This window comes from Belonocnema kinseyi, chromosome 8 (genome assembly GCF_010883055.1).
Source record: "Belonocnema kinseyi isolate 2016_QV_RU_SX_M_011 chromosome 8, B_treatae_v1, whole genome shotgun sequence".
In the NCBI taxonomy this organism is placed as follows: Eukaryota; Metazoa; Arthropoda; class Insecta; order Hymenoptera; family Cynipidae; genus Belonocnema; species Belonocnema kinseyi.
The window spans coordinates 67,860,520-67,871,660 of NC_046664.1; positions in this window are offsets into that span (position 1 = coordinate 67,860,520).

The following is an 11,141-nucleotide window of genomic DNA, read 5'->3' on the forward strand; positions in this document are numbered from 1 at the left end:
CGCGAGGACTCCCTCTACAACCGGCTCTGTAACTCAATGAATTTCAATTTGTCCATTTTTTTATTAGACATTTTTCATAGTAAAAAAGTCAAGCTTTCTTTTAAGACTATTTAAAAAAAATCGTAGATGCCTAAATTGCGATAAAAGTTAAATAAACTATTGATTTATTGCAAAAATTGTTTAAACAATTTTTTTTGTTATAAATAATAAAATAGGATAAAAGCGTGTAAAAAGCACTTTCCAAAACCCTCATAAAAATTTTTAATCGCGTAATTAGAAAGGAAGTTACAGGCGTTTGAAACTACCCCTGCAGGCATTGGGGTTGAAAATTCAACCCCCCCTCACTTGGGGAGGGTTGGTAATCCTGGACTATAAGTTTGTGGATTAACTACTGTTGGGTAGGCGAACATATTCCCAGAATTTAGAGACAATCGAAAAACATGACTTTTTGAGTTGGGGCAGTTGAGGAATAATGCCATACATCACCCTCGAATTGTGTAATCGAGGAATTATTCATTGGGGGTTTTTTCTGTAATTTGCGCAGGTCGGAAAGATGCTTCTACTTGTTTGAAGCATAAACATGGATACCTGCGAAAGGACGGTGGATTTTAGGAACACGGTAGGAATCAATACTTGGACCATGATTTTCGTGTAATTGCTCAAGAACCCTGAGGATATCTTGACCTAGATTTGCTTAATCGTCCGCTGGATATAAATTGCTATAAATTCAACCGCACAAGGAAATAATGAAAATATCTTAAACAAAGAACCGATATATTCTCGACGCGAATGCCCGTACACCGGATTTCTGGAACTTTTACCCAGACAAATTTTTTGTTTTTTTAATGTGTAAATACTGAACGAAAAAGTGCTATTTACTATCTTTAGCTTATCACATTGTCGAATTTGTAGCATCGACAAAACGTTCACAAGTCGAAAAAAAAAACCTAAGATTTTTCCAATCTTTACTTCCGTAAACACCGAGAGAAGATAATTTATGTTTCCGCTTAACTAAAGATTAATACCAAAAATAACTTGAGAAAGTTTTTCGAAGATACAACAACTATCGGATTTAAAGTTCTTAGGAGAATCTGCACCAGATCAAGCTTTTGTTCGATTATATCGCACCTGCCGGCAAGAAAGTAGAAGCGCAATAGCTGAACAAAAGAATCTAAAATGCTTTTTCAATACAATTAGATTTCCTCCACGGAAATGCCCATCGGCAAGATATAATTTGTCAGTTGGTGGATTGAGCTTAGAAGTTGGTGGCCATCATAATATTTCTGCCAGATAATGGCCAGAGAAGTTCAAAAATTGACTTAAATAAATCTGATGCAACACCAGGTTTTGACCCAACCACGTCGGTGTCACCGATTTGTATGATTAAGCTGCCTACATCGGCTGTACTAAGTGCTTCATGCACGTACAATAAAAACGAAAACCTAAAAATAAATCTTAGTTAAAAGTGAGTTAACCCACTTTCTATGTTGGTAAAAAAATTAATTGTAATCAAATATTTTAAAACAAAGTTTAGTTTATTTTTCTGTTTTTTATCAAGTTAAAGATTTCCATGTGGTTATGAAAGACAAATATCTTACAAGCACAAGCTAAAGAGATATATAATTCCTAATATAGGAAATACAGTATACATATGTGTCATCTCACCAAAAACATCTACGATGAAAAAAATTATTTGTGACGTTGAAGTTTTCCAAGTCATTCCAAAATACACAGTGACCCATTTTAATCTATAATCCAAATATCTTCGAAAATACTTTATCTAAGAAGAAATGGTTCAGACAAAGGTTGACCAGGACCGAGGGGGACATTTGACTGTACGATAAATTTTGACCTTGATGTCTTTTTCCAAGGTCAAATGGAGTTAAGATACTTTTCTTAAATGAAAACCCCTATTTTTTACTCCGGAATGAAAATAGCGTGAAACATCAAGACAAAATTAAACTGTGAAAAAATGCTATTTGTTCCCTTGGCAAGGTAAAAAAATAGTGTCAAATTTCTGAGAAACGGCCAGATGCTCTTTTTCTAAATTTTTTTGGTTTTCCGGCGTGAACAAACGTTCAAGATGCTTTGCAAAAGTCAATTACATGTTAAGATGTACATCTCCTTGATCATCATGACCTTTCGGCCAATTTTCAAGGTCAGTTGAAGTTGAAAATTGACCTTTGACTTTTGTGAAGCGTCTTGCACATTTACTTACCCTGAAAAACCAACAAAATTTAGAAAAAGGGCATCTGGTCGTTTCTAAGACATTTGACCCCAATTTTTTACATTTCCAAGGTCACAAATACCATTTTTTCGCAGTTCATTTTTGACGTGAAATTTCCAGCTATTTTCAAATCCGAAGCCAAAAATAGGGGTTTTCATTTAAGAAAAGGGCCTTACCTCCAGTTGACCTTGAAAATTGACCTCAAGGTCAACATTGATATTTTGTAGATGGGGTTGTTTAGAAGATATCTGGATCTATAGATTAAAATGGGTCAACCTGTATGATGCCATGTACTTCTTTTCGATATTTTTCGTAGTATGTATATAAGAGCCCAATTTTTTTGTAATTTTTAAAAACCATATAACGTATATAACAATAGATCCTTTGTAGATGCAATCGTTTAGTCTAAAAAAGAATGGTTAGCACAATAAGTGAGAAAAAAAACGTGTAAAAGTTTAAAAACGTGTAAAACTTTGTAAAAGTTAATTAAACCCTTTATATGGGAATTCGTTTTGTTTAATAATAAAATGGAACGAAAATATTTGTAAGAACTTTAAATAATAACATTATATTGAAGATTTAAGTGACACAGGCAATTAAGGCTTGTGACCATCCCTTGACTGGATAGGGTAGGAGACGTACAATTTGGGGAACCTAAAATTACAGATTCGAGTGTGCATCTAACAGGAGAACTGACTCCACGTTGGGTGCCAAAAAACTGTAAGCATCCCTTAATTAAATGTGATGCGGGACGTGCAATAAATTTGTTCGAATCTTTAATGAGAAGTTCCACTAACACTTCTGCATGCAATCATAGGTCCCAGAGGTGCCCTTTTTCTACAGAAAAAAACTAAGTGTAATCTTTACCCGCACTTTGTGGTAAAGATTACCTGCAGCAAAAATGACCCGAGGTAAGTAACCTTCAGCTTTATATTTTAGAACAAACTGGAGCGCGACAATTAAAGAATGTATGATTTGTTTCAATAATAAATGGACTTTTATATTAGCTTCGCTCCGACTCTCTACCCTTCGATCTGCGAGCAGCAGATTTTTTTTATGTTTCATGACAAAGTTATGTTTGTTCATAAAAATGTTAGTATCTATTTATAATTAGGTAACAGAACTTGAAAAAAATTAGAGCTGCCCGAGGCAAAATCTTAACACTCGGCAAGTCCTCCCTGCATCCTCTGCCACGAAAAATAGAGGTCTGAGCGAGATTGGAGAGAGCTTTTCAGGCCTCGTTTTTCCTCGAAAACGCTCGAAAATTGCGAATTCGGAAATAAGTAGGCTTCCGCGAGCATTAAAGAGGCTTTCGCGATATCCTAAAACCCCCTCGTGCTCTGTCAAACCGAGTTTGCGCCGATGATTTTACAGTATTGCGCGAGCACGTAGCGAGGTTTTAAAAAAATATTGATTGTTTCAGAAGTGCTCGCTAAAGACTCTTTAATGTTCGCGGAAGCCTACTTATTTCCGAATTCGCAATTTTCGAGTGTTTTCGAGGAAAAACGAGGACTGAAAAGCTCTCTCTAACCTCGCGCAGACCTCTATTTTTCGTGACAGAGGATGCAGGGAGGACTTGCCGAGTGTTAAGATTTTGCCTCGGGCAGCTCTAATTTTTTTCAAGTTCTGTTACCATTATTTTATTATCATTACTTCACTGAGCTTTGTATGTACTTTTCAGACTTAACATTCACAAGTTTTAGCACAATAGGCAGTGAGTGAAATATTTTTAAAATAACACCTATAATTGCGATAGTATATTTTTTAATAACTTGAAAATAGTTTTGGGTTTCAGGAGAGCACAGATTAATGAGAAATATTTTATTCATAAGACTGAATAAATAATGCCACCCCGTAAGAGAAAATGTCACCATGAGGACAAGTTTTACTGTCTTGCATACATAATTAAAACAAGTTTCAAAAAAATAAGTATCTGCTTGAGTGTTGACAGAAATATATTCCAATTTTTTTAAATATTTTTTTTTTGCTCTCTGAATTAAAATTGGTAAAATTTAAACTAATAGTAGTGAAATTTTACTGATTCAATTATCGAAAAGTGAGCACCCAAAGGATTATTAGAAAATTATTAATTTGGCAAGTTGTTATATTTTCTAAGTGAATCGTGGAAAGCAATTGATTGCCTGATACAAATAAATAAATGAACTTAGGGCTGTATATAATAAGTAGTAAAATTGGTTATTAAAATGAAAATTGTGAAAAATATAAAAGTTCAATATAATAATGCGATAGTATAACATTCGTATCTCTATTGACACAATTAGGTGACATTGTAAACGTGACGTAGCCTGCCTCCAATTTAAACAAAAAAAAATCTCTCTGGTTATTTGAACAAAGTTAAGACAGATACGAATTTTTCACAATCTTAACATTACAAACAATCAATGGACACCAAATTAATTATACACATTCAGGATATTCATGAGCTCTTATTCAGCAGAGATCTGTTTTCGATATTCAAAATTGGTCTTGAGTGTACATTTTTCTAATATTTCATAAAAAATTGCAATCACGTAGTAAACTTTGTAAAAACGATTTGTCTTGAATAAAGATTATCTTCTGTGTCTCAGGTAGTTCATTTTTCTTTTATAGTCTGTTGGACAAGAACTAATTATCGCATAAAAAATATAGAGAGGAGAGTACCCAAATATGAGATACCAACTCTGTTTGGCGTGATTGTCGGACTTCTATGTATTGTATTTAAAAGTAATATAGGTCATATTAAAGGAAATTTAGTTTTTCATAAGAAGCTCAAATAAGAAATTTTATTAAAAATTTCTTTATGCTGAAAATACAAAAAATGTAAAAAAGTGCTTTTTCCAAACTCGTCAAACTATTACATTGCACTTACTTACTTACTATGCACTTATTATGCATGACCTGTGCAATGAAAAACTTCAACACTATCGATATTTTCCTACTTAGTTATTCAATCCCCATCGCTCCAAATAAACTTTACTGCTAAATACATATTTAATGAATAATAAATAGGGTTTAAAGAATTCCCTTCCAAGAACTCGACCACAATCGATTTCACAAAAAGTTCGCCTATAATCTTTAGAAGCCCAATGAAAAATGGAATATACCACGAAATTACTCTTTCTTCAAGAGCTACAAGTTAGTGATTATAGAACGAACAGAGTGGGTCTCTTAGTTTAGCTGATACCCCGCTTTCTCATATTACGATAATATCTCATATTCGAGTACTCTCCTCCAATAACCAAATTGCGAATCAGTTTTGGGGTAACAACGTTTATTTATAAATTGTTCTTTTTGTACCTAGTATCGTTTTTCAAAAAATTCATTTCAAAAATGTAATTTTGTTTTTAATATTGTTTTTTAGAATTAAAACCAAAAACTACGCGTCCCATCAAAAAATTATTTATAAAACATTTGTAGCTTTTTTGGATGAGCAACGTTTATTCATGCGAGTAATTCAGGAAAAAATTAATTTTAAACTTTTAATCATTCATTATTTTCATAAATTGTGTCGTTTTTTCCAAGAATTAAATTTTTTATTTTTAAAGCTGCTTTTTGCTATGAAAACAAAAACTAAGCGCTCTATTTAAATATTAACAATAGAAAATTTGTAGATCTTTTTGCTATAACGTTTATCCAAAAAAAGTTTTTTTTACATTTAATGTTATTTTTTTGATCAAAAAATTAATAATTTTTCTATTTTTTGGATGAACATCTTTAGTTTATTCATTTTTTTATAACTGTTTCAACGACTTTCGTTTATTCATTTTTTTCGTATCCTGTGTCATTTTTTTATTTTTTGATTACTATTAAATTTGAAGAGAAATTAAATAATGAATACTCATTAAAAATTACACGGTTTTTTCAGGATGGAGGAGGGTGGTTGCACTTTTTTGCTTGATTTCTAATTGTAATCTATGCTTTAATGCAAAATATTCTCTTGTGTCCTTATTACTATTTTCTAACTTATAAATACAATTAGGATTCAAAGAGATTTCATTGCAGGTTTACAAGAGATTTCAAGAATTTTTAATGAAAACTAATATTATATTTATAGTAAAAAAGTAGTATTACAAATAATGATACATATAAGGTATAATAATAGATATGTATAATAGCGTAAAAAGTAATTTCAACAGCCAAAACAGGTGATGATAATAAGAATAATTAAAAGTGGAAAGAAGGGACTTAAGTTAGAGATGATTTCGAACCCCCCCCCCCCGTCCTAAGTAAATACTTGTAACATTTTTCGAGACCCCCACACCCCGAATAAGCGTTACATAATTAATTGACACTTTCTCAGGAAAATGTGGAATTTCAGTAATGCGTGATTATAAAAAAGAATTCATCTCAAAGCTAAATCCTTTTATTAATCATATTATTTTAACATTATTAATTATATTTTTATTTTTCATTCTTGTTTGTAGAAAATCTAATCCTCTTCATGTCGGACTGTGGCGTGGACGACTGACCTTCATTATTCCCACCTGGTGACAAGGGCAGACCAGAATTATTTTAATGTCCAGAACTCCTGAAAAGAAAACCAAGAATCCAACGACGAAATTTAGACAACCACCATCAAATTTTGCTATTGAAATTCGAAAATTGATTAAGAAAAATCCTTTTTTCTGCTAATTGCTGAAACGTTGGTGTATATTTTTTACAGATGTTTTTTTTTGTTTTTATGATTTGATCATAATAAAAATAAAAATGACGAAAGAATTGAAACAGATAAGTAAGGGATTTGGTTTGTTGCCTTCTCATTTTTCTTTCCTATTTTTTGTTTTATCCAAAGAGGAAAATTATTTTCTTTTCTTTTTTAGGAGAAAAAAGTGTTTTCTTTATCATTTTTCAAATTTCAATAGGAACATTTCGTGGTGGCAGTCCAAATTGTGTCTTTTGATTCTCGGTTTTATTTTCAGAAGTTTTGCACATATATTTGATTATTAGACGTTAAATAGGATTTTAAATTTCTTTAATCTTAGAATTATTTTAGTAATTAATTCGAAAAAAATGGATGCTTTTTGTACAATTCTATAATAAATTCATTTTATATTGGGTATAGATTTCAATTTACCTGTTAAACGAGAACGTTTATTTTGTATCTCTAAACACCAGAGCCTGCGGAACCCAAACCCAGCTTCATAGATTGCATAAGGATATTTCTCGCGGTTCATTATATCCTCATTACGAAAATCGCATATTTGGACTTGGTAATCTGCTTCAGCAAGAAAAATATAGTCATTAATTAATTAAAAATTAAAAGTATTCTTGAAGTATTATTACTCCTTCTTAAGGCGCTTCCTAGGGCTTGATTTGTAGTCAATAATTAAAAATACAACTTTTCTCCTACAATTATGAATTGTTTGATTTCATATTTTAACTAAATAATCTAAAGGGCTAAATACAATCCCTCAAAGAGAAGTTTTTCGAAAATAGGCTTGTTCTTTTTTCTTAATTAATTGAAAGTATGATGCATTTTATGTGCCTGGGAAGGAGAAACCCGCCACCGTGAGTGTACCCATGGTAAACTGAAAGCGCCGATATTCTGTATGCAGGATAAATAGCCCATAATGACTAAAGCGTTGACTATGTCAAATTGTATAATGACTTAAAACCAAATTAAACCTTTTTTTGACCGACAATCCTTTTTTCGAACTAGGAATTTATTTAATTAAAAACTCATTTCTCAATCCTTGACATTTCGGTACAATGTGTACCTTTTTCAAAAGCTTTTAATCTGAACAATGATATTTTTACAATTAGTAGTATTAAAAAGAATAATCATAATAAATAATTTCGTAGATTAATATAAATTGTCTACCTGAGTTAAAGAAGTTTGAATTATAAAGCACAAGATTAATGTCGATGAGTAAAAAACAAAAGACATCAAAATAAAGAACGATGTCATTTGCGAATTTCCCAACTGAAACAATGATCAATTAATTACTACATTTTTAAAATAAGAAAGGAAGTTCGTCGTAGGTTGGGAAAGACGAACAAAAATTGACAGTTTAGAAATACATGAAGACAGTGTACGTAATGAGCGTTGACAGACAATGGACGGATTTTCATTGAAAGTGCTCGTGAGGAAGAGCGAAAATATGTTTCAATTGAAAGGGAAAAATTTTGTAACAAAAAAGATGACATTATTTTATGATACTTTGATCAATTTTATTATTATTCCTGATTTTAGTGTGTGAGTTAGCTGAAAACTTTCGAAATTTGTTTATAAAAAAAGACTCAATAATGCGTCGTTGATACGTTTTTTTCTGTAGCTAATATTTCAATATTTTTTAAAGTAAAATCAAAGTAATAATTAAAATTACAATAATGTTGTGGCAAACCTGGGTTAAAATTCCCAACTTTACAATCTCTTTTGTGTTTAGCAATTCTGGTTTTTAATCTCTGACCAGTTTCACCTATATAAGCTTTATTACAACAGTTACATTTAATTAGACAAATAACACCAGATAAAATTTCAATGGAATCACTGTCTTTCTTTTTTAACAAGTATTCATCTAAATTATTAGTATTTTTTAAATAAACGTTGATTTGAATTTTTTTAAGTGAATTCCTTAAGCGTTCAGATAAACCCTGGATGTAAGGTAAGGTAACATTTAATTAAATAAATTGTTAGTATCACTTTATTTGTTTTTTATTAGTTTTATTTCTGTTACTGTAAATCTCATGCATGCGTTCTGTAATAATGTCGTTAGCGAACTCAGCCGATGGTCATTATGCTCTAGTTTCTTTTAATAGATTTTAATTTTCTGTTCAGAAATTGGATATCACTTAATTTAACACATCTATCTACTAAACCTTTTATTACACCAATTTTTTGTCAAAATAAACGGTGTGAATTATAGTTTAAGTATCTACTAGACCAAGAAGGTTTTTTGTACAAATTTGTTAATAACCTTCAAAGGAAGGTTTTTTCCAAATTGAGAAGCTAAAAATCATCATTTGAATTTATACTTTGGGAAAGAAGATTATTTGTTGTAAAATTTTTTTAATTTTTTAATTACCTGTTAAAGTATCCTGATAAAATTGATAAATCACCTGCCTTTGGCCTTCCTTTACAACTTTTGCAAAAAGTTTTCCTCTGCGACGCACTACATCGCCAACAAGAAGAGGTATTTGATCTGTAAATGCGACTGTAAGAAAAATAGATTTGCTAGTTATGTTAAAGATTTGAAATTACATTAACTTAGAACTACTAAATTTTACTAAATACTGAGTCAACTAATAATTTTAGAAGAATTTAAAAGTGCATTTCTTGTCCTGAATCCCAATTTTTTTTATATCGTGAAAACAATTACAGTAAACTCTCATAAACGCTCAAAGCGCCCGTTTATAATTCAGGGTGCTGGATAAATGACTTGGAAAATGGCCACCTTGCTCTGAAATTGGTGTAAGTCCAAATCCACCATATTTCCGGCGCTGGAAAATATGTATATATAATTTTTATTTTTATTGAGATGAAATTAAACACAGTAAAAAAAGGATCAATTTTGTTGCAGAGCATTTTGCTCCAGCGATCATTTGACTTTCGAGATCATAATAATTTTCCATTCGGATCAATTTGATCTCATTTTTTGGTTCATTTGTCAGACGAAACAAAATGGCCGCCAATTCTTAGCACCGGTGAAATAACTACATAACCTAAAAATGGTATCTAACCACACGCAAGTGACAACCACACTTAACAGGTTATATTTTCTAATATCAGCTTTCGTTATTATTTTAACTTTTCAAGTAAACTGCACGATCGGAAACCATAAAAAGATTGAATATGAGCTGAAGTATTGTAAGAACGTCAGCCATCTTGGTTTGAAATCATACATAATCCCGAATCAGATCATTATCATCTCAAAAGACGTTCATTCACTCCGGCCGATCAAAATGCTCTTGAATTCGGTATCATTTTTGTTGCATATAAAAATTATATTGATTTCTGTATCATTTTGAACACTTTTTTTACTATGCGAGGAAGCAGATGAAAATGTAAAAAAGAGATGGTCGATAGGAGAAACCATGCTTGACAACAAAATATTTTTTGCACAAAACCGGCACTCAAGACAAAATCAGAGGAAAGGATTTAGTCATTCATTGCGGTAAACGGTGTGAAAGTGAAATCTTGGGAAGACAAATCCAATGCCTGTGCGCTCTGGCCAATCACAGGCATCGTACTAGGCAGTCTGATAAGTCCCTGAAAAATGAAACACGGAGACGTTTTTTTGGCCAAAATTGGTTTTATTTTTCAACATACTCTCCTTTTAGGTCGATACAGCGAGTCCAACGATTTTCTAACTTTTTGATACCGTCCGAAAAGTACTCGATCGGAATGTGTCCAAAATACGCCTCAGTTTCAGCTATGAGCTCCTCATTTGAGTAAAAACGCTTACCGGTGAGCCATCTCTTCAGGTTAGGGAACAAGTAATAGTCGCTGGGGGCCAGGACTGGTAAATACGGTGGCTGAGGAACCAATTCGAAGCCGATTTCATGCAATTTTGCTTGCGCAACTAAGCATGAATGAACAGGCGCATTGTCGTGATATTAAAGCGGTTTCTTCTTCAAATGCGGTCGTTTTTCGGCGATTTCGATTTTCAATCGGTCCAATAATGATGAATAGTATGCTCCGGTTATAGTTTTACCTTTTTCAAGATAGTCCACGAATATTATGTGATGTGCATCCCAAAATACGGAGGCCATAACCTTTCCGACCCATTGTTGCGTTTTTGGACGCTTCGGAGCACTTTGGCCCGAAGGAACCCACTGTTTTGCCTGTTGCGTTGACTCAGGAGTGTAGTTATGGATCCAGGTTTCATCCATGGTTATGAATCGGCGCAAAAACTCGGTCGCCTTACGCGAAAATAATGCCAAATTCTGCTGGGAAGTTGTCACACGAATTCGT